This window comes from Protopterus annectens, chromosome 2.part1 (genome assembly GCF_019279795.1).
Source record: "Protopterus annectens isolate FY-2018-M chromosome 2.part1, PAN1.0, whole genome shotgun sequence".
NCBI lineage: Eukaryota > Metazoa > Chordata > Ceratodontiformes > Protopteridae > Protopterus > Protopterus annectens.
The window spans coordinates 521,382,010-521,407,416 of NC_056729.1; positions in this window are offsets into that span (position 1 = coordinate 521,382,010).

Consider the following 25,407-nt stretch of genomic DNA (forward strand, 5'->3'; position numbering starts at 1 on the left):
TGCAAGTGCTATGGAGGTTGATAGTGACAATGTTCATTGTTTAGAAGTCAAGTGGGAGAATGATGGAGTGGGGGTCGATGCTAGCTTCATTAGTACGGATAGGTTGTTGTTTAATGATAGGACAGTACAGCTGGAAAGAGGTATAGTCTGAGGTGGTGATTGAAGTAGGGTTAGTAAAGGCACAATTCTGTAGTGGCTGTTCTGTATCATTTAGATTAATTAGTGACTTTTAAGGTTGGGGTAAACATCACTACTCCGTGGGATGAAGTAGGGATAGTAAAGTCATAATTTTGTAGGGGTTGTTCTGTATTATTTAGATTAATTAGTGACTTTTAAGGTTGGGGTAAACATCACTACTCCGTGAGATTTTTCAGATGTAGTTTATTGATTCAGAGGGGACTTGTATGAGTTTTATTTTTTGACTAGAGTGATGGCAGTGAAGTATTTTGAGCTTAAAATAAAGATAAGGTGAGAGATTAAAAGGCAGGGAGATATATTGATATAGGTATTTCATAGTATGTTGAGTAAACTGAAGTAGAAGAAGTATATAGAGGTGAAGGTATACAGTGATGGTTAGACTGGATGTTAGTAGCAGCAGAAAGAAACATGATGCTTGGAGAAACATTTGAAATTTCAGTGATTATATAGAAGATGAAAAAGTGAGGTGCAGTACGAAATGGAGGGAGGCAAAGGTGGAGTAAATTAAGAGAAGTGGCAAAGATATGCCTTTTTAATTCTAATTAGGTAAAAATATGAAAGGAAATGGTAGCATACCAATGATTTTTGAAGTCCGCTAGAGGTATAAAGAGCAGACTATAACTAAGGGCACTAAGGGTGGGGACCGAAGTGAAGCTGAATGTAGATGAAGCTGAGTCCTGCAGGAAAACAATCAGGATCAACATCAACAAAAGTTAAGTAAAAATGCCTTAATAGACTATGACATTGCAGTAGCAGTGACAGCATTAAAAACAAGCAGCAAAAAGCTAGAAGTATTAATACAAAAACAGGGTAGATAGTGTCAGCAGGAGATAGAAAAGGATAGCACATCAAATAGCAGTATGAGGGTGCTAAAGGAACTAGAACTAGGCAAGCTCAGATGGGAGGAAGTAGACAGGGAGTTAAAAGTGAGATACTTGAAACAGACAGTGGACAGACAGCAGCCAAAAGATCAATTGTAATTCACTGTGGCTTACAACTAAGAGACAAACAGGAGAGTGTCTAGGGTGCAGTAACAGAGTGATAAATAAATGGGCTCCAAAAGGAAGGGAACCAGGAATGGAAAGTATTGCTAAGACATCTAAGGATTCGTACAATAATGTGAAAGGGGGCAGGTGCACTGTAAGGCAGGAGATACCGACAACAGTGAAATTTCCCCACACTAATCCAGGAAATATCTAACTAAACAGTTACAATATAGTAAATGCTAAACAATATACCCCCTTGTGGTAGAACTGTCATAATTAATATACTTCTTAAGTAATAACACCGTTTCTTATCTCCCTTTTAAATTCAAGTGTACTCGGATTACTTTCTTATAAATTTTGTATTTGTTCATCCTGAAAATGACAAAAAGACATATTTAAGATACTGGCTGTACATAATATGTCATCTGTGTTCTGGACAGTTTTAACAATAAAGACAAAAATATATGTTATTTTCATTTATTTCCTCACTTGCCCTTACTCACCCAATCTAGAGTGTTGAGACAGCTGTGGTTGCCCTTTTTGAACCACACCCTTTCCCACTTCTGTGATTCCCAGACCTAGATTACCAGCAGATCAGACAGATTCTCTACTGTAATACCAGCAGTTTATCCTATATTTGTTTCATTCTCTATGCATATGTGTATGTTTATTAAGGATCTGTAGTGATTTTGCCACTTGCCACTTCTCTTAATTTACTCCACCTTTGCCTAGTATGAACCTATGAACCTATTTGTTATAACTTTGAAGTTGGTGAGTAGTTTTGGTGTACATTGTGACTCACTTATAGGTTAACAAGAAACAGAATTTCACTGTAGTTGCAGGTTCATTCATATTCAATAACTATTTGTATTTCCTCAAATTATGAGTTCACATTTGATATCTTAACTCAGTTGGATAGAGATACTAGGGGAGTATAGGCCAGTTGCTCCCTAACACAGCTAATTTTAGGACTAGTTTCAACCTAAAGCATCTCATTATTCTAACAATAATAACTGCCATCCCCAGCAGACATGTTGATTTACTCTCAACCAAAACGGTTTACCCAGTTTATCAAAGAAAGGTAAAGCCCTAGAGGAAAAACAGTGCTGGGAGGGGGTAAACTGATATTAACAATAGATGCGGAAGTGATTATCTATATTGTACACTGGAAGTGATTAAACAAGATATTTCTCACTTCTTCACCTGACTCCACTGTATAATATCACTTTTTATCTTAGATGTCTTCTTACACTGAAATTATTCGATGAAGAAGTCTGATCTATATACTCTGCATAGTCACCTCTGTGCTGATGCATATGCAATTATTGCTTTACTAGAATCCCCTTTGTGACATTGCTGTATACCACTGAGAGTGTGTGTGTGTGTGTGTTTATATCCACGTGTGTATGTGTGTGTGTGTGTGTGTGTGTGTGTGTGTGTGTGTGTGTGTGTGTGTTTGTGTGAGTGAGTCACTCACACAAACTATATTCATTGGAGTGTAAGATAATTGTTAATAGTTAATCTCTTTGTCACTGAACACATGATGACAGCAAGCTCACTTTGGTTTCCAGCGTATGTAAACTAATCCTTTTGTAGTGGTAAGTATAGTTTACCACTGCTAAAATTATTCTAGTCAAATAGTCAGACTGCAGGGATATGTAAAATTTAAGTTTTATACTAGCTGTACAGTGATTATGACTTCTGAACCTCTTAGCACAAGAAAACAAAAATAAACTTATTAGAAGGTTGTTATAATAAAAGTTTTTTGTTGGTACAATGCATTTTTCTGAAGGATATGAAGTCTGAAACTCAATTGTTTGTTATTATTTAGTGAATTCAATCCTCACAGATTTGTCAGAAAATCACAAATTTTATGAGGAACAGACCAAAAATATGAGACAAAAATCTGAATATCCTGCTAAAATATGGACAGTTGAGAGGTATAGTGTACTACACTCAACATTTCAGACAATGTCAGCAAAGAGGTTAACAATGAACAATGACATACACATGGTATTGACTACTGAATAGCTGTGACAAAACTGCCATGTAGTACTCATGATTCATAATTTCAATAGTGTGTAAGGCAAATTGCCATGATATATAACACAGTATTATGTTACCACCCAGATTACCTCAGAAATCAAGGCAATTTTGCTCCAGTGGGGGTAACTGGTTGCCATCTGTAACTAGGTAAACAGAAAACTTGTCCTAATAATGTTAATATTACAAATAGGATTGTGGTAAAACAATATAAGCCAGTGCAGCAACATTTATATAGTGCTGGCTGGTGATCCAGACAGCACTGTAGTTTTGGGCATGAAAGGGCAATAAACAACTCTGATGAGGTATGCAGCAACTGACAGAACTAGCAGTTAGTATTGTGTGACAAAGGGGCTGTCTGCAGTCATTGTTTCAGACTGCATGTAGCTGAATGTTGGTGCAATGGATTGCTGGTCTACATAATAAAATATTCTGAACCATCAGTTATATGAATAGATACATTAGAGTGTACAGCAATGGTGAAGCAGAGAGAGTCAGTTTGTTTTCCAGACAGTGAATTCCTCTTTTCTATAAAGCCATGTAACCTCAGCATAAGTATAACTTTGGAGGGTGTAGGAGAATGAAGCCCACACAATTTCCAAGAACATTTTTTATCCAGTATCAAATTATGCTGTTATGCAGGATTTCTGATTTCACAGCTGAACCAGTACCCAGTGGGACTGCAGATCTGGCACTGACACCTGGCACACTCCCAACAAATGGCATGTAGGTGAGGCTATCTATGTGCCCAATGGATTACTTGCTAGTGAGTACATGAAACTCACACGTATATCCACCTACATCTGCACATCTGTACATCAACAGAAGAATTTGTAAAACACTTTGCGACTTTGTTATGTAGGTAACCAGAACAGTTGACTGTGGAGCATGAATGAAATCCATGGAAAAGTGAAACTTAAAGTGCATGACATTTTAGAGTTATCCAAATACTCTAGGGTATAGCAATTTCAGAGTTACTATATACAGGTAGCAAAGGTGCAGGGTTGCAGTCTCCTCATGACAGGGGTGCATGGGTATAAAGCCTCCTGCAAAAACACTTAAAATGTATAACAGTAAGTTTCAGAATTCTCTGTTATTTGAGTTATTTCTTGAAATGTCAGCACTCACAGTAATGGCTTGCACACTTCTGTAGGTGCTGTCAAACTGTTGGGAAAGTTATACAGAATACTTCATGCAGTGTGACATTAATTTTGCTGACTTCATCTGACTGACAAACTCTGTGTGCTTGATTCCTATCTCTACATTAATGCAGACATCCCATTATGCATGGATGTTGTGCATGTTGTACTGGGAATGACCTATATTAAGAACACAGAAGGAAATGCAGGCCCCGACAGTGTTGCCTTTGTTAGAACACATCTGTCATCTGGTTTTACTTACACATGGATGGCTGCAATTACATTGACTAGGCATACCATGAGAATGCAATGTTCTACAAATCATCCACTGATTTTATTTAACTTTTTGTCTCAGCACAACACCTTAAGCATAAGTGGCCTTCTTCGTGTATTGTTCAGAAGTTTTTAACTAATTCAAACACTTGCTCACAGTTCCACAATATACAAATGGAAACAGTGGTAAGCTAACTGTACTATACTATAACAAGCTGCCAGATGACGTGCAATTTGCTGTAATCTGAGCCTATGAAGAGCAACCTAATCATTCATGAAATAAAATCCTTAACTTTACTTACACCACAGAGACAAGCTCAGCAGTCCACGTGTTGGATGCTAGCATTTGTGCTTCTCCTTAACAAAGCACTCAGGAAATAAAGAACACTGGCACTGGTAAATTTTTATTTTGTGTGTGTGCATTCAGAATTTTTCAGGATCAGATTTCTAGTGCAAAAGAATGGGTGTGTCAACGAGAGACTACTTCATTGTTCCTGAGTTCATGTTTCTGCTTGTACTACAGGGTTCCTATTGTGTTCAATAACCGGACTTCTTTCTATGGAAACCTATCAGTAACCATGGTACCCTCAGTCATTGTTTCATACACAATAAGTTCCCATGCTTGTGCTGGCACTAACCTGGATACAGTGGCACCTAATCTGTAGCCATTGTTCTCTAACGTTAACATGCTGCATACATACCTGGGTCACTTTCCTTGTTCTGTAGCTTCCAGCTCCCTTACATGTAGGTACAGTCTCTACCCAAATACTGCCCAAGGAAACAGTACATGGAAATGCATGCAAACTAGGCCTTGGTAAAAGACATTTTTTTATTAATTGTCTGCTTAATTTATTTTCATATTATTTTCAGCTACAGAAAAAACATTTGCATCAGGATAAACTGATTGCCTTGGGCAAATATGTTAGTGAGCACGTGAATTATTCAACTCAGACAGTTAAAAGCACAGCAGAAACCTTGTCATGTTTTAGCTATAGTACTATTTGCATTTTGTACCTAGCCACCTGTAATGGCCTCATAGGTCACATTTGCTTTATCCAGCTTGTATGCACACTACTCTGCCTTCATAGTTGCTCTGCACACTGTGACCTCAGTGTTGTTTCTCTTGCCAGGGTTATTTTGCATTGTACACCAAGCAGCCTTTTCACAGTTTCAGCTGTCCGCTGTATTTTGAAGTGCCCTAGAACTGTATTCTTTTTAATACTGTATGCAACTTGATACAGTATAATGTTATGCGTTGTACAGCTAAAATTTACTGCAGACAAACTTGAAAATAAAATCCTTAACTTTACTTACACCACAGAGACAAGCTCAGCAGTCCACGTGTTGGACTATATTTTCAGTACTTAGTTCTTGTGTAAATCTTTAATTTAACTAGAATTTGTTATCTCAAGGGCTGAGCTCACGTACAGAGAACTATTTCAACCTTACAGAGGGTTATCATTTATTATATTCATTTGTGGTGGGCTTTGCTTCAGGTCTGTACCCTGCATTGTACATACAATGCAGCAGGTTATTTTCTTTTGTGAGGAGCTGGAAGAACTGAAGATTTACAGTCAGAAACAATAAACAAATGACCCCATTTGACAGTTGACCTAACTATAATAAATAAAACATTCATCTTCTTCATTTACCACCCTTATCAAAATAAATGCAGTACTGGTTCATAATTTTCTTCTCTGTTGCACATTCTGTTAACCCATTTCCATTTTAATATGTCGACCAATGTGGTCTATCTGGCCACATGTGATGTGTGTCCCGCATTCTATATAGGGAAGACAAACAGGAGTCTTAGGGATAGAATGCGGGAACACATATACCATATTAGAATGGACAGTCCACACAATGCTTTGGCCAAACATGTAGGTGAGACGAGTTATGCACACAGCTTCAAGTTTAGGATTCTTGAGAGATTATTTAGTACACATAGAGGAGGGGACATTTGTAATCTTACTGAAACTAAAGAAAGTAACTGGATCATTAAATTCAGATCCGATATGCCACCTGGTCTGAATAGGAAAGTACCCATCAGACCATATTTGAAAATGAGAAGATTGAGAACATAGATATATAACTACATATGTTAATACATACGTTTACAGATCTATATTCTAGAACAACAAAAAGATTTTTTGTTTCTTTTTTTGTTCTGACATGGTTTGAGAAGTTGGTTTTTCCCCCTCTATGGTAGAGTGAGTATTTTGTATTATATATTTTAGTTTTGATTTTTTAGTATATATCCATGTTTGTATTAACAATATACCTTTTGAAATAACAAAGTTTAGGGTTAGGTAAATAGCATACATGATGCTCTGAAGTTTGACAAAAAAACCTCTCTATTTACTGTTGACACGTCATGAACAATAGTGCAAGTGTTTATGTTTAGTTTAAGTGGTAGGAACTCAGAGGTATATATATTATGATACAGTAGAGATTTGCTGTGACCAGATGTATTTTAAATATCTCTTTATATCTATGCCATAGAGAGTCATGTACGCTATCTGATATGTATTTTTTCACAATCAATGCTGTAGAGTGCTTAATCCATTTACATACATGGCTCCAATATTTTAAAGTTTTAATGATATTAATTCTGTATATATCTTTAAGATTCTTAGCTTTCAATGTTGGTTCCCGCCTTTTATCATATTTAAACGCTATATGGAGTGTATGCAATTGGTCTGATGAAGCTACAAGCGAAAGCGCTAACCACCGTTGTTTTATGTGCACGCAATAAAATTGGTTCTATTTTAAGAACTACGGACTGAATCTTTTGCTGTCTTAGAATTTATGCTACTTGAAAAAGAAGAGTGTTCACCCTTCATTGTTTTGCTCCTAGTTTTTACGTTTGGTGTTATTCTACGGTGCTTGTTACTAGGGGCATTTACCCCACGTGGACCTAATTCGATATTTGTTACTACATATGCGATGTTTGCTCTGAGAGTGGTGATGGAGAAGTACAGAGAAGGTCAGAAGGAGTTGCATTGTGTCTTTGTGGATTTAGAGAAAGCATATAACAGGGTGCCTTGAGAGGAGTTGTGGTATTGTATGAGAAAGTCGGGAGTGTTAGAGAAGTATGTAAGAGTGGTACAAGATATGTACAAGGGTAGTGTGACAGTGGTGAGGTCTGCGGTGGGAGTGACAGATGCGTTTAAGTTGGAGGTGGGATTACATCAAGGATCAGCTCTGAGCCCTTTCTTATTTGCAATGGTGATGGACAGGTTGACAGACGAGATCAGACAGTAGTCGCCGTGGACTATGATGTTTGCAGATGACATTATGATCTGTAGTGAGAGTAGGGAACAGGTGGAGGAGACCCTGGAAAGGTGGAGATATGCTCTAGAGAGAAGAGGAATGAAGGTAAGCAGGACCAAGACAGAATATATGTGTGTGAATGAGAGGAAGGATAGAGGAATGGTGAGGATGCAGGGAGTAGAGGTGGTGAAGGTGAATGAGTTTAAGTACTTGGGATCAACAGTTCAGAGTAATGGTGAGTGTGGAAGAGAGGTGAAGAAGAGAGTACAGGCAGGATGGAGTGGGTGGAGAAGAGTGTCAGGAGTAATTTGTGACAGACGAGTACCAGTAAGAGTGAAAGGGAACATCTACAAGAGGGTAGTGAGACCAGCTATGTTATACGGGTTGGAGACAGTGGCATTGACAAAAAGGCAGGAGTCAGAGCTTGACGTGGCAGAGTTGAAGATGTTAAGATTTGCACTGGGTGTGATGAGGATGGACAGGATTAGGAATAAGTATATTAGAGGGTCAGCCCAGGTTGGAAGGTTTGGAGACAAAGTCAGAGAGACAAGATTATGTTGGTTTGGACATGTGCTGAGGAGGGATGCAGACTATATTGGGAAAAAGATGCTAAGGATGAAGCTGCCAGGTAACAGGAAAAGAGGAAGGCCTAAGATATGGTTTATGGATGTGGTGAGAGAGGATATGCAGGTGGCTGGTGTGACAGAGCAAGATGCAGAGGACAGGAGGAAATGGAAACAGTTGATCTGCTGTGGTGACCCCTAACGGGAGCAGCCGAAAGAAGAAGAAGAAAGGTTCCAATAGTCCAAGACCTCTTGTATCTCCACAGATGAAACAGTCACACTAGCACAAGGACCAGAGATCTATACCTGCTTCAGCAAATAAACAAAACACAGTGGAGAGTCATATTTATCATGCAATGCAGTGTAACAAACTTCTTTGTGTGGAAGATTTTCAATCCATATATACCTATTTAATCACTGTATATTAATCAGATCAGACAATGGTAGTAAAAGTAGCGAACTTAAACTTGTCTTAAGTAAAACAATAATAAAAATATATTATTTAAAATATTATACATAATTACTAAGTATTCAAAAGTAATCCAAGCAGGGTAAGCAGTCTGTTTCCAGTCGAAAATCCTTTATTAAGTACACAGACAAGCGATCCAAATAAAACAAAAATAACAGAGTAATAGTTTCCTCACAAGCTTTCTAACTATATATATATATATATATATATATATATATATATATATATATATATATATAAAAAACAAATATAAAAAAAACAAAAATGTGATACAGACAAACTGCTCTCCCAAAAACACAGCTGAAATAAAATAGAACAGAAGAAGAGACCAGACCACACTGATAAAATCATACACACATTTATTCCAGTAGTAAAAAAGTGTGAGCGCTTTTGCAGCCAGAACTGCTTCATCAGGCAAAAGTTAATTACATTTCCTGTTATGTAAACTCATGCAATCCAAGCATAGGCCAACAACAATTAAGAATTAATCATTCAAGAAAAAGTTTCAATCAAACGTAAGGTAATACAGGTATATGCAATTAGAATACAAAAATATATACTACAAGAAGACTACAATGAATTACTACAAAAGATAAAATGCCATACATATACATATATATATATATATATATATATATATATATAAAAGTATATAAAATATATATATGTAACCGAATGCATCCTTTATCTTCTAAGGGGTCTATTAGCTAGCAGAGATTTAATCGACAGCTTATTATTCAGACCTGCACCCATTGTTGCTCTCATTCCGATGACCCACTCCAGTTCCTTATTTTCAACTCTGTTTCTGATAGCAGCTCCTCTATTCCTTATCCAAACTTTCTCCACAACCATAAATTTAAATGTACGTGATGGATCTGTAGCCAGGATGTGTCTTACTAGTGCATTAGTGTCAGTTTCCCTACGAATGTCTTATAGATGTTCTCTAATGCGATCACGTAGTCTGCGTGTGGTCATACCTGTATAGAACGCGTGGCACATAACACAGTAGGCCAGGTATCATTATATTGGTAGTGTTAAAGTCAGCTGCTAGACCAAAGGTCAGATGTTTTCCAGTGTCTGGATGTAGAAAAGTTCCCTTGCTGTCCAGTGAGTTACAGAAATTACACCTTCCACATGGGAAGGTTCCATGACTGTGAGTGATAGCAGACACAGAGTGTGCACTCATATACTTCGGACCACATAATAATATTTTAAGTGATTTCTGGTTCTTAAAAGCATATCTGGGTTTATAACCCACTAGATTCCTAACTCTGTCGTCTACACATAAGATATTCCAATTCTTGTCATATACCTCTTGCAGTAATTGCATATTACTCAAATAAGTTACAGGAATTCTCATAACTTTTTTCCTCTGAGATTTCTGTCCATCCAGGGGGGTAGATTCAGAGAAGTATGGTTTGCCTTCTCTATTCCTAGAGGAAGCTGCCAATGATGTAGTAGGGTATACCTCTCTCTCAGTGTAACCTCTCTCGTTAATTTCCTTTCTAATCCATGTAATTCTTCCATAAAGGTATCATTCTCTGCTGTCATCCTTGAAACTCTCGAAGCTTGTGCTTTTATTACGTTTTTAAACTCAAGCTGTGGATGCATGCTCTGCCTATGTACATAAGTGTTCCCGTAACATTCTTTTTGGAAAACTTCCATAAAGAACTCCCCTGTGTCTCTCCTCTTAATGTAAACATCTAAAAATTCAACTGTGTTATGTGCCAGGTGTTCTATACAGGTATGACCACACGCAGACTACGTGATCGCATTAGAGAACATCTATAAGACATCCGTAGGGAAACTGATACTAATGCACTAGTAAGACACATCCTGGCTACAGATCCATGACGTACATTTAAATTTATGGTTGTGGGGAAAGTTTGGATAGAGAACAGAGGAGCTGCTATCAGAAACAGAGCTGAAAATAAGGACCTAGAGTGGGTCATCGGAATGAGAGCGACAATGGGTGCAGGTCTGAATAATAAGTTGTCGATTAAATCTCTGCTAGCTAATAGACCCCTTAGAAGATAAAGGATGCATTCGGTTACATATATATATTTTATATACTTTTATATATATATATATATATATATATATATATATATATATATATATATATATATATATATATACATATTTATACATATGGCGTTTTATCTTTTGTAGTAATTCGTTGTAGTCTTCTTGTAGTATATATTTTTGTATTCTGATTGCATATACCTGTATTACTTTACACTTGATTGAAAAAATTTATTGAATGATTAATTCTTAATTGTTGTTGGCCTATGCTTGGATTGCATGAGTTTAAATAACAGGAAATGCAATGAGCTTTTGTCTGATGAAGCAGCTCTGGCTGCGAAAGCGCTCACACTTTTTTACTACTGGAATAAATTTGTATATGATTTTATCAGCTGTGGTCTGGTCTCTTCTTCTGTTCTATTTTATTTCAGCTATATATATATATATATATATATATATATATATATATATATATATATATATATATATATATACACACACACACACACACACACGTGTGTATGCATACATATATATATATATATATATATATGTATAGGGATAGGCTTTTTCTATAACAACAGATTGCTTTGTGTACAGAACTCCCTTGTGGCTAAGTAACTAGTGAGTTAACTGAACATTATGTGTCAAAACGTCAGGTATGGATATATATATATATAGATATATATATATATAGATATATATATATATATATATATGTTTGAAAAAACAGTAAAGAATGTATAGATACACTATTGAAAGTAAAAAGGAATGATGTTAAGTGGAAAAATAGACAAACAAATGATGATGGTACAAGGAGAATAGCTGAAAAGGCTAAATACTTCCAAGCATGGCTGTAATAAAAACAAAAGAAAAAAAACATAGACGGAGGGAGACCGTGAGAGAGAGAGAGAGAGTGTGAGTGAGAGGGATAGTCATGCATATGTACACAGAGAAATGTGTCAGGATGAATGAGTGACAGGCAGTATACAGTGTTCTTAACACCATGAAACTTTACTTCAGACTCATACTTCTCAACCTCTCAGTGCAAGAAATCTGGGCAAAGCTAGAAATAATGGGGGGACAAATGCCCCAAAATAGGGACAGATTTAAAAAAATGCTCCTATAAGCTTAGAAAGTTGCTAGAATAACATATTTTGAATTATCCTATATTTTCTGAACGAGATGGAGTCTGAAACTCATCTGTCATTATTTAGTATTATTTAATGACTTCAAACCTCATTGATTTGCCAGAAAAACACAAATTTAATGAGAAACAGACCAAAAATAGGAAGCAAAATCTGGGCATTCTCCAAAATCTTGACAGTTAAGAGGTATGGTCAGACTGATGCAAACTGTGGGTCATATGACACACCATTCTCCATAATTGCATCTGGTTTAAAGATGAAGACGTGCTACTTCACAAATATCTGTAAATGTAGCATCCTTCAAACAAGAACTGTATACCACATATATCACATGTACTTATTCAGCAAATACTATTCTGCATCTATACTAGGCGTGTCATGTAATATGGGAATATCATTACTGAACAATGTAAAGTAATTCCCTTGATTTGAGAAAATGCCTGTTTAACATTTATACAAAGGCATTGTAATAAACTGACTTTTAATCAGTCTTTCTTTATATTTGTTTACCATAATAGTATACCAATCATTACTGATCAATTTCAGTCCTAGAATACTTGTTTACAAAGGATTCATTAGAATTGTGCATTTTAGTAGCTTAATTTCTGAAGAAGGTCAGGGTTAAGATAAGTCACTATCAAATATTCTTAACAAAATATCATCCATCAAGATGTTTCACTATAAGAAGGTGGTGATAGTTTCTTGAGCTATTGTACAGCCACTAAATCTCTGATATTTTGACTCACAAAAAATGACTATCAACTAGATTTTCAGGGTTATTCAGTCAAGTTTTTCACTTTTCCTCTATACACATGCATGTCAGGACGTAATACAAGATGCAATCCAGGAAACCTAGTAGAATCAAATACAATGCCTTGAAATGAACTTTTATGTGAAACATCATGTGAATCAAGACATTTGTCTAACTTCCGCCATGGTCTTTTCCCTTTCTGTAAAATTAGAAGATATTTTTAATTATTTGTTGAAGTAAAACTTCTGATTGCATTGCCCTTCTTGCAACAGCAGACTGTTTACTGTTATGTATGATAAAAATAGTGAGGTATGTTGTTAGAACTTTTGAAGTCTACCCATTAACACCTGTGCTGGAAAGAGACTCACTGATTGTGATTGTGTATTTCTGTATTAGAGGATAGACAAATAACACTCTGAAACCTCAAAATTGACACACTTTCTGATGAGATTTTTCACTGTCTGGACCATTCTTTCTACTTGCCCAATGGTTTGAGGATACCTGGGACTTGAGCTAATGTACTAGAATTCTTGCTGATATACAGAGTTAAAATAAATAAAACTTGTGTTTCACAGACTTGTGGTCATTATCTGATACCATTTCATTAAGAATTTAATGTCTAGTGAACATAAACTTCAATAGTGCAACAGCAAATTGACTTGTGGTATTATGCAACATCATAATTTCTGGATATTTTGACTAGCAGTTACAAATGAGAGATAACGTGCACGTTGTTCTGAAAAAGTCAGTTCTCACTTTCTTCCAGGGCAGACATGGGATATGATGATGTAGTTTTCTCTCTCTTTTTGTTATTGTGGTTTCTAGACAAGTTACATATTTTTAACCTCTACACCATTTCCTTTGTGTGTTTGTTTAGACATATTACATCAGTAATGAATATAATGAACCCTTTCTTTTCACTTGCTTAATACCTAGGTGTGACTCACGGACTTTACTAATAAAGTGTCTCATGGATGAGGAGGAGTAATAACTATCACCTTTGGAAAATAGGATATGAATACAAGGAAGCTCATCTTACTAAGGAAAATATACATACATGACCGAATGTAATGACTTAGCATTATCTGACCATTCTGTCATAATTACATCACATAGCAACTCTACTTCAAAGTCATCACGTATACAAGCTTTAAGCTCTTCCACTTTCTGAGTAGATACACGTTATTGAGAAACAATACACAGGACTTCCAGAATATTCTGAAATAAATCTTCCTTATGCTAATTAAGATTTGCTGTCATTAGTCTATCAGTTATGTGCATTAATTTACCAGATCTATACTCAACTTGCAGATCATATTTTGCCCATCCTTCAAAATTTTTCAAGTACATTATATAAAGATTTCTTAAATATGCTCTGGAATGGTTTATGGTCTAATTCTACTGCAACTCTTTTACAATAGATTTTTATCATGAAACATTTGGCAACCAAAACCTTTGGCTAGCATTTCCTTTCCTTTTGTGAAAAGCATATATGGGCATCAGTTGGAGCTTTTAACTCATAAGCTGTTGGCACACCTTACTGCAATTACATTGCAGAAGTCCTTGCTGGTTAACATCCATCTCACAGGTTAGTATGTTGTGACGCATCATAAAATCTGACTTTGAGTAGTGTTGTAGTGACCACATAATTAAGCATTTCAAAACATTCTGTTGCTGCATTACTGATAGACACCAAAAGAGAGGATATTGATTTTTTTCTAATACAATTAATCATGGAGACATTATACAACAGTGAGTTTCTTTTTTGAAGAAAGTTATCCTATCAAACTGCCTGACAAATGGTCTAAATACTGCTCCAATAATCAAATAATGATATACAATTACATATTGTATGGTTCAAATCTGCCTTAATTTCCTAATAAATCTCCAGCATAAACTAAAGTGTTTATTGTTTTCTGCTAATTTATCCCAAGTAAAAAATGTCCAAAATGGAGCTGATATAGTATTAGTTACTGATCTGGGTATAATTCTTATTTACTTCTGTAAGTCTGGGATCATTGTATTGAAATAAGAACTTCCAATATTTATCTTTCATTTCTCCTCATATTCTAATAATATGTTATAGAAATCAGAGAGTACGGAAATTATTTTTTTATTATTACATAATATTTTACAGCACAGTAGTACAATAATTTTATTGACTAAAGTTACATGAGATAGGTCCTGCTATTCATATACATTGTGCTTAGTCCTTTAAAGGGATTGCGCATTATGTTACTTGTACACAGTTTTGACTATAGTGTGAATCATAAAACTGAATTATGCTATCACTGTCAGGGCTGCAGATGGGCAATAAGGAAAGCACATTATGTAGACTGCAGTCAGCAATGTTCTATGACTGGTCATCAGTCAGCAATCGTGGGAGGGCGTGATTAATAAAGGTGTTGCCTTCTAGTGCCATGACTGTGGAACAGAGTGAAGAGCATATTAAGCAAACATAGGGATCTTGTGCAACATGTGTTTCCATTAGTTGCAACACTGCTTCACCCGTACTGGGGACAAGGATTTTGTTAGGTTTTGCTAGGAGGTTTGCCTGCAGCATAGGGTACTGCACTGGTGGTAGGTTTTAATGCAGTGATGACATATTGCTCGTTTCTTATATAGCTGAACAACACATCTGCAGAAAAGGGGGATCAATGAAATGACAAGGCACTGTGGTTTGAGTCTTTGTAAGTGACTCTGCTGGAACTGGACCATATGCAGTTGGAGTGGTGTTTGAAAATTATGAACGATCCTGCTAAGTGTGAAGTAGTATACTTACATGAGGAAGACTAAATGCCATGTCTTACCCCACTGTATAAAAACTTTAATGAATTGCAGAGTGCTTTGGTATGCCAGTCTACACCTCTGTAGCACACAAGCCTTATGAAAAACTTCCATACAGAATAAGGGACTTACAGTAGTTATACTACATAGAGGAACAACATCAAACAATTTGATATTAAATTAAACATAATTTACACTAATAGCAGAGTCAGGTTTAAGGTTGCATGAGCGGGGAGTTACTGAATCATTTTAGATGAAATTTGCCATGTAGATAGTTGTGTTAAAGTTAAGACAGTGACATTCGGTTCTACTAGAGAGGTGTTGAATAAGTTTTGACCAGAACATTTTACAGAGCCTGCTTTCTAGATAGGATTTGAATCACTCTAAGGATTTGGGGCTTATCTCCGAGGATAACAAGCTGGACAGAATCAGAAATAAGTCTACTAAATCAAATGCTTTATTGAGATCAATAAAAACTCCTTTTGTACCCATATACCAAAGTACAAAGTACACCGTCAGTGAAAGTATGAAGTTATAGTGCACGCCTACATGTCCAGTAGCCATGTTAATGGCTTGGTAATATTCTATATTTTTGAATATATTTCATCAGCTGCTTGTAAATAATTTTCTGTAGTATTTTGGTTAATGCTGGTAGGAAAGAGGTAGGTCTAAAGTCAATGGCAGAGGTGTGTTTATGCATTTCAAGCAAGGGTTTTACTGTTATTATTTTCCATGGTTGGACATGTGAGTCAGAGGCTATATAGGTCTTTGAGTAGCTGTAATATAAAGTATTGACAGAGATCATTAAACCAAGGATGAAGTCCATCTTCAGCAAGTGGGGAATGAGATCAAACTGGTTAGTTTCTGTAACATGAAATGGAAAACTTTACACATTCCTTTTAGTACTTTGCAAATCAGGATAAATTCGCATTAACGTCCAGGATCTCCTGACCATTTGCAGTTGAAGTTATCATCCTTCATTCTGTTGAGGTGAAGAAGCAGCTTTGTCTCCAAGTCACATCAGCCCTGCTTGCAAATAGTACTTCCTTCTTTTTCTGGAAAAGAATAAGTAAACCAAAGTGTAGTTTAGATCTGTAACAATCTTTTGAAATTTCACTAAGGTCAACATACATCTTCCTAGTTTCCCTGTTTCACTAACATTAGCACACAGTTTCCTATTTTCCAAGTTTCACTAAGCAGACACAGTCTTCAGGTCTTCAGCTTTGACTAGGACAGATACACATTCTCCTTAAAGAGGACATTCTTCCCTGCCGATCTTCAACTTGTCATTAAGTGAATACAGAAAGAAGGTGATCTCTGCGCTGAAGTCATACTCGCTGAATTTTGTAGAACTCCAGAACTGAACTCTTTTCCTTTTTTACTCATCTAGTGTTAATGATGCGTGTGTGTGTGTGTGTGTGTGTGTGGGGGGGGGGGGTGTGTGTGATAACAGCACCCTCTTTCCTGAGCAGAATTAACATAGTTTTTTGTCAAAGACATTTCTAAATCTACATAACCCCTTAAGGTTAGGAACTACCCTTTAAGTGCTGACTGCTTTTCCAGTCCTCCACTCACTTTTATAATTCACGGTAATACCTTGTTCTATTATGTTTTATCCTATCTATTATACAATTACTGCCCATTAACATTCAAAAATGAGCACTCTGATTGGTCACCTCAACCAGCATTACCATTGTAAATCAAGCATATACCAATGTACAAAAGTCCGGTCTTCAGGACTTTCTTCTATTAATATATGCTATGGAAATTCTACTGTTCTTTAATTTTTAAAAAAGAATATAAACTTACAAAAAATGGGGACTTCAAAAGAATGAGAAAAATGGTACAGAGAATAATACAAGGATAAGCAGGTACATTATGCAAAACTAGAAAAACGTACCTGATTATCCTTATATTTACTCTGTCCCACCTCTGCCGTACATTTGAAGTCTCCCGATTTCATTTTTTTTTAATTAAAAACAAAGCAAAAAACAATGGAGATCTTCCTTTCTCCATTGCTTCCTTTACACAGCACTGATGTACTGCATAATCTTGGGAATGTAAGTCCCATACGCATGTGCAGTACATCAAAAAAGCCCCAGGTTACTGGGGAAAAATGCAGAACAGCAGCACGGTGCCATTATACAAGGACATTCTTCTTCTTCTTCTTTCAGCTGCTCCCATTAGGCGTCGCCACAGCAGATCAACTGTTTCCATTTCTTCCTGTCCTCTGCAGCTTGCTCTGTCACACCAACCACCTGCATGTCCTCTCTCACCACATCCATAAAACTTATCTTAGGCCTCCCTCTTTTCCTGTTACCTGGCAGCTACATCCTTAGCATCTTTTTCCCAATATACTCTGCATTGTGCCTCAGCACATGTCCAAACCAACATAATCTTGCCTCTCTGGCTTTGTCTCCAAACCTTCCAACCTGGGCTGACCCTCTAATATACTTATAATTAATCCTGTCCATCCTCGTCACACCCAGTGTAAATCTTAACATCTTCAACTCTGCCACGTCAAGCTCTGACTCCTGCCTTTTTGTCAATGCCACTGTCTCCAACCCATATAACATAGCTGGTCTCACTACCCTCTTGTAGACCTTCCCTTTCACTCTTACTGGTACTCGTCTATCACAAATTACTCCTGACACTCTTCTCCAACCATTCCATCCTGCCTGTACTCTCTTCTTCACCTCTCTTCCAAACTCACCATTACTCTGAACTGTTGATCCCAAGTACTTAAACTCCTCCACCTTTGCCACCTCTACTCCCTGCATCCTCACCATTCCTCTATCCTACCTCTCATTCACACACATATATTCTGTCTTATTCCTGCTGACCTTCATTCCTCTTCTCTCTAGAGCATATCTCCACCTCTCCAGGGTCTCCTCCACCTGTTCCCTGCTCTCACTACAGATCACAATGTCATCTGCAAACATCATAGTCCACAATAAGTAACTTATTTATTAAATAATGTTATTGTATAATAGCAATAACCCCCGGCTGGGTGTGGTTGATGCTGGATTTACCCATGGTTGGCTTTGTTTGCTCACACGGGCTTAACCCTTGTGACCAAACCACACCAACCGTGGTTAAATCCAGCATTAACCACACCCAGCCGTTGGTGTATTACTTTCACGTATGTCAGATGAAAGTCCATAGACATCATATAACCTTCACCTATATCAAGTGTTTTCTTCTGACATATTGTTTGTGTTTTGCAGTTTTGCTGCTAGGGCATATCTGTAAATTATAATGGTCATTTGCATGAATCTGTTCAAATTCATTAAACTCAGCACGGCTTTATAATGGTACGCAATCCCTTCTCATTGTTGCTTTGCATATGTAACCTAAAAAACTGAGTTATCTAGATTAATTTTATGTTCTTCAATCACTAGGTTTTGAATGTGTAAATCATTTGCCATGATTAGCATATGTGCCTTTTGCTCTTTTAAGCTGCTACTATACTTCCTTATAACTTCAAGTGAATCTTCAGAAGTTGAAAATGTGTTTATAAGATCAATAAAGCTCTGCTGTAATTTCTCTCTCTCTTTGTCAGTATTTAACTTCTTGACAGCTCAATTATTCTTACTTTTCACACTCTTTGCCTCCACAGCCTATTGACCATCAGCAGCCTCCTGGCCAATCGTCTCATTTGTTCTCCTGTGGGTTGTTCAGGAGGAATTGTTATTCAGAGCCATCAGGGATGGTTCAAGAGTTTTCCTCCTTGAGCTTTATGTTTGTTTCCCACTCACAATCTGCTTGCAAATATAAAGAAGGATGTGCAATGGATTGTCCACAATGGTCATCCCTTCACTTTCCCAATGACCTTTGACAGCATGCAGCTCCCTCCCCTTTTCCTTGAAACATTGGAAGTGGTTTTCTTAGTCTCCACCAGAGTGCACACACTTCCCTATGTGCTCCCTGAGTGCCTACAACCCCCCCCCCCCCCAGCAGAGAGGAAGCAGACCATGCCCTTTTGCTTTTCTCAGTATTTGCCTGAATCCTGCAATGCCACACTGCCAGTTGATCCCTTGTCTCCTGGTTTGCTGTTAAGGGCTCCATCCCTTTGCAATACTGTCAGATGATAGTTCCTGTATTTTGGGCACCTCCCAGGTGATGCCACAGCAGCTGCAGCAGTATGTTTTCATTCTAGGCCTGGGAAAGTCTTTTATTACATTGACTGGCTGTAACAAATTGTCTATCAGTTAACCTCAATACTAGCTTTGGCTAAGGATCCTATGAGTACTTATTATTAAAAGGGTTATTGTGCTACAAAATATGTAGTTAGCTGAAGTTCATTTACAAGACTCCTTATCTTGGTTTCAGCTTTATAGTGTAGTATACAGTTACTTATGTCACGTCTTGGCGAATTGTATTTCTTGTTTTATTTTGTCTTGGGAAGAAAACATGACAGCTCTATCACTCAGTAGTGTAAACTCAGTGTTAGCCTAGGATACTAACTTCTAGTTGATATTTCTCTAATTCCTAAACAGTAGAAGTCATGGGCAAATTGATTCTAATTCAGTCCCTGCTTTCTCAGTATTTTGTTCTTCCTTTTCCAGAATAGAGTTCAGCTTCATATTTTCTGACTTCAGTGCAGTAAGCTGCCCATTGGAGTGAAAAATAACTTGAGTTAGGGCTTCTTCACTTACTTTCAAATGCATTTTAAAGTTTTTAAGCTTTCTCTTTCAGGGTTTCATTTTCATCTATATATTTATAATACTGACATTTCTTACTGAAGCATCCAGTTAAGCTGTAGTAAATCTTTTCCTGTCAGTGATCCCACATAGCTGAATGAGAACATCTGCAGTTTCCCTAATTTCATCTGCTGTCTCAGCCTCCCTGTTTTACTTCTTGAAGTTGCTCTGAATTCTGTACTAATTTTTCAACTTGTATAGTCTTGGTGGTTAGTTCATAAATTGCGGCATTATGTTCAGTACCCCACAGGGCTTTTTTTCTTCCTGCAGTACATTAACAGTGTCTTCATTCTCCTTACATGTTCCTTCGAACCCTGTATCTGCTGACTGAGTGCATTTTAAGTCCGTTTCCTTCTGCCACTTTCCTTCTTCACATTCACATTGCAATAAGCATAAGAACATAGTCCTTTTCTTGCACAGTCTTTTCATGTTTCACAAAGAAATACAATTCACATGCATACATTCTCAATTTCAGATTCATTTTTTGGTGGGTATTTTTTGTTTCACACAGCTGACCACTTTGTAGTCAAAGGTACATCTCCTTGCCCACTGGATCTACTAAACCTCATTAACTGGACATACAGACCCCTGTTTGGGACTTGTGAGGAAACCAGTGCATTGTAGGGCAGTATCATAGTGCTGCCGAGCACACTATAGGGCAGTATTATAGTGCTGCCGAGGACACTGTAGGGCAGTATCATAGTGCTGCCGAGGACACTGTAGGGCAGTATCATAGTGCTGCCGAGTATACTGTAGGGCAGTATCATAGTGCTGAGGAGCACACTGTAGGGCAGTATCATAGTGCTGCCGAGGACACTGTAGGGCAGTATCATAGTGCTGCCGAGGACACTGTAGGGCAGTGTCACAGTGCTGCCGAGCACACTTTAGGGCAGTATCATAGTGCTGCCGAGGACACTGTAGGGCAGTATCATAGTGCTGCCGAGGACACTGTAGGGCAGTATCATAGTGCTGCCGAGTATACTGTAGGGCAGTATCATAGTGCTGAGGAGCACACTGTAGGGCAGTATCATAGTGCTGCCGAGGACACTGTAGGGCAGTGTCACAGTGCTGCCGAGCACACTTTAGGGCAGTATCATAGTGCTGCCGAGGACACTGTAGGGCAGTATCATAGTGCTGCCGAGGACACTGTAGGGCAGTATCATAGTGTGCCAAGGACACTGTAGGGCAGTATCATAGTGCTGCCGAGCATACTGTAGGGCAGTATCATAGTGCTGCCGAGCACACTGTAGGGCAGTATCATAGTGCTGCCGAGGACACTGTAGGGCAGTATCATAGTGCTACCGAGGACACCATAGGGCAGTATCATAGTGCTGCTGAGGACACTGTAGGGCAGTATCACAGTGCTGCAGAGGACACTCTAGGGCAGTATCATAGTGCTGCCGAGGACACTCTAGGGCAGTATCATAGTGCTGCCGAGCACACTGTAGGGCAGTATCATAGTGCTGCCGAGCACACTGTAGGGCAGTATCATAGTGCTGCCGAGGACACTGTAGGGCAGTATCATAGTGCTGCCAAGGACACTGTAGGGCAGTATCATAGTGCTGCTGAGCACACTGTAGGGCAGTATCATAGTGCTGCCGAGCACACTGTAGGGCAGTATCATAGTGCTGCCGAGGACACTCTAGGGCAGTATAATAGTGCTGCCGAACACACTGTTGGGCAGTATCATAGTGCTGCCGAGGACACTGTAGGGCAGTATCATAGTGCTGCCGAGGACACTGTAGGGCAGTATCATAGTGCTGCCAAGGACACTGTAGGGCAGTATCATAGTGCTGCTGAGCACATTGTAGGGCAGTATCATAGTGCTGCCGAGGACACTCTAGGGCAGTATCATAGTGCTGCCGAGCACACTGTAGGGCAGTATCATAGTGCTGCCGAGGACACTGTAGGGTAGTATCATAGTGCTGCCGAGGACACTGTAGGGCATCATAGTGCTGCCGAGTACACTGTAGGGCAGTATCATAGTGCTGCCAAGGACACTGTAGGGCAGTATCATAGTGCTGCCGAGCACACTGTTGGGCAGTATCATAGTGCTGCCGAGGACACTGTAGGGCAGTATCATAGTGCTGCCAAGGACACTGTAGGGCAGAATCATAGTGCTACCGAGGACACTGTAGGGCAGTATCATAGTGCTGCTGAGGACACTGTAGGGCAGTATCACAGTGCTGCCAAGGACACTCTAGGGCAGGATCATAGTGCTGCCAAGGACACTGTAGGGCAGTATCATAGTGCTGCCGAGGACACTGTAGGGCAGTATCATAGTGCTGCCAAGGACACTGTAGGGCAGTATCATAGTGCTGCTGAGCACATTGTAGGGCAGTATCATAGTGCTGCCGAGGACACTGTAGGGCAGTATCATAGTGCTGCCGAGGACACTGTAGGGCAGTATCATAGTGCTGCCGAGGACACTGTAGGGCAGGATCATAGTGCTGCCAAGGACACTGTAGGGCAGTATCATAGTGCTGCAGAGGACACTGTAGGGCAGTATCATAGTGCTGCCAAGGACACTGTAGGGCAGTATCATAGTGCTGCTGAGCACACTGTAGGGCAGTATCATAGTGCTGCCGATGACACTCTAGGGCAGTATCATAGTGCTGCCAAACACACTGTAGGGCAGTATCATAGTGCTGCCGAGGACACTGTAGGGCAGTATCATAGTGCTGCCGGGGACACTGTAGGGCAGTATCATAGTGCTGCCGAGGACACTGTAGGGCGATATCATAGTGCTGCTGAGCACACTGTAGGGCAGTATCATAGTGCTGCCGAGGACACTGTAGGGCAGTATCATAGTGCTGCCAAGCACACTGTAGGGCAGTATCATAGTGCTGCCGAGGACACTGTAGGGCAATATCATAGTGCTGCTGAGCACACTGTAGGGCAGTATCATAGTGCTGCCAAGGACACTGTAGGGTATTATCATAGTGCTGCTGAGCATACTGTATGGCAGTATCATACTGCTGCTGAGCACACTGTAGGGCAGTATCATAGTGCTGCCAAGGACACTGTAGGGCAGTATCACAGTGTTGCCTAGCACACTGTAGGGCAGTATCACAGTGTTGCCAAGCACAGTGTAGGGCAGTATCATAGTGCTGCCAAGCACACTGTAGGGCAGTATCATAGTGCTGCTGACAACACTGTAGGGCAGTATCATAGTGCTGCTGACAACACTGTAGGGCAGTATCATAATGCTGCCGAGGACACTGTAGGGCAGCATCATAGTGCTGCCAAGGACACTGTAGGGCAGTATCACAGTGTTGCCTAGCACACTGTAGGGCAGTATCACAGTGTTGCCGAGCACAGTGTAGGGCAGTATCATAGTGCTGCCAAGCACACTGTAGGGCAGTATCATAGTGCTGCTGACAACACTGTAGGGCAGTATCATAGTGCTGCCAAGGACACTGTAGGGCAGTATCATAGTGCTGCTGAGCACACTGTAGGGCAGTATCATAGTGCTGCCAAGGACAATGTAGGGCAGTATCATAGTGCTTCTGAGCACACTGTAGGGCAGTATCATAGTGCTGCCAAGGACAATGTAGGGCAGTATCATAGTGCTGCTGAGCACACTGTAGGGCAGTATCATAGTGCTGCTGAGCACACTGTAGGGCAGTATCATAATGCTGCTGAGTACACTGTAGGGCAGTATCATAGTGCTGCCAAGCACACTGTAGGGCAGTATCATAGTGCTGCCGAGCACACTGTAGGGCAGTATCATAGTGCTGCCGAGGACACTGTAGGGCAGTATCATAGTGCTGCCATGCACACTGTAGGGCAGTATCATAGTGCTGCTGCGGACACTGTAGGGCAGTATCATAGTGCTGCCAGACTCACTGTAGGGCAGTATCATAGTGCTGCCGAGGACACTGTAGGGCAGTATCATAGTGCTGTTGAGGACACTGTACGGCAGTATCATAGTGCTGCCGGGCACACTGTAGGGCAGTATCATAGTGCTGCCGAGGACACTGTAGGACAGTATCATAGTGCTGCTGAGGACACTGTAGGGCAATATCGCAGTGCTGCCAAGGAGACTGTAGGGTATATCATAATCCTGCCGAGCACACTGTAAGGCAGTATCATAGTGCTGCCAAGGAGGGCTTTACATTTTCTGCTTTTTGTCCCTGTGCATGGTTGGCTGTGCTATGGAAGGGACCATGCAAAAAAGCTGCCATGCTGGTCGTTCCTAGCTTCTGCCAGTCAAGTTGCTAATGAATAGCCCTGTCTACAAACCCTAAAGTATGGGAGGTGCTTTCCCTTTCTCTACCAGTGAAGTCACAGCATACCAGTGTGCCTCAAATGCACACATCCCTCTTCCACCCTCATTCCACAAGCAGTCCAGTCTCCTTCATTTCTCTCTTTCTCTGTCTTCCTTCCTGACTGGGTCCCCCAATGTTGGGGCTACTAATGAAACCCCAGTCATATGCATCACAGTTATGGATCCATCCCTTTGTACCACATAGTCAGAATTTCAGATTACATTTGCTATACAAGCTGGGCCAAAGACTCTTACTTTTGTTTTAGGAAAATTATTTCTTCAAACATTTCACAGGTCTTGGCTGCTTAGACTTCATACCATTTCTATCACAATAAACATGATATGCTCTGGTTGACAAGCCTAATAGATATGAGAAACATATCTTTGTTGTATTCTATGGCATCCAAACTAAAATATTATTTTTTAGAAAAGTGAATGTTTCAATTTTTGTATCCCTGTTTATTATTGTATCTAATTTAATGCTTTGCATATTTTGATATGTGTTAAGAGCTATTGCTCATATCTTCTTGCAATGTACTGTATTTTGAATTGTAACTCTGTGGAGCTTTTCTCCCCCGGGCCTCTGCTAAAAAAGGGCTACTAGCTCAGTTGGACTAACCCAATCAACAAATGTAAAATAAAATAAATAAATAATAATTATTCCAAAAAATGATAGTTCTGATTATTGTACAATAACATTAATACATTTAAGATGCATCTGTAGCCTTGGTATTAATGCCGTTAAGTTAAACAATGTATAATGTGTGGCAGATTATACA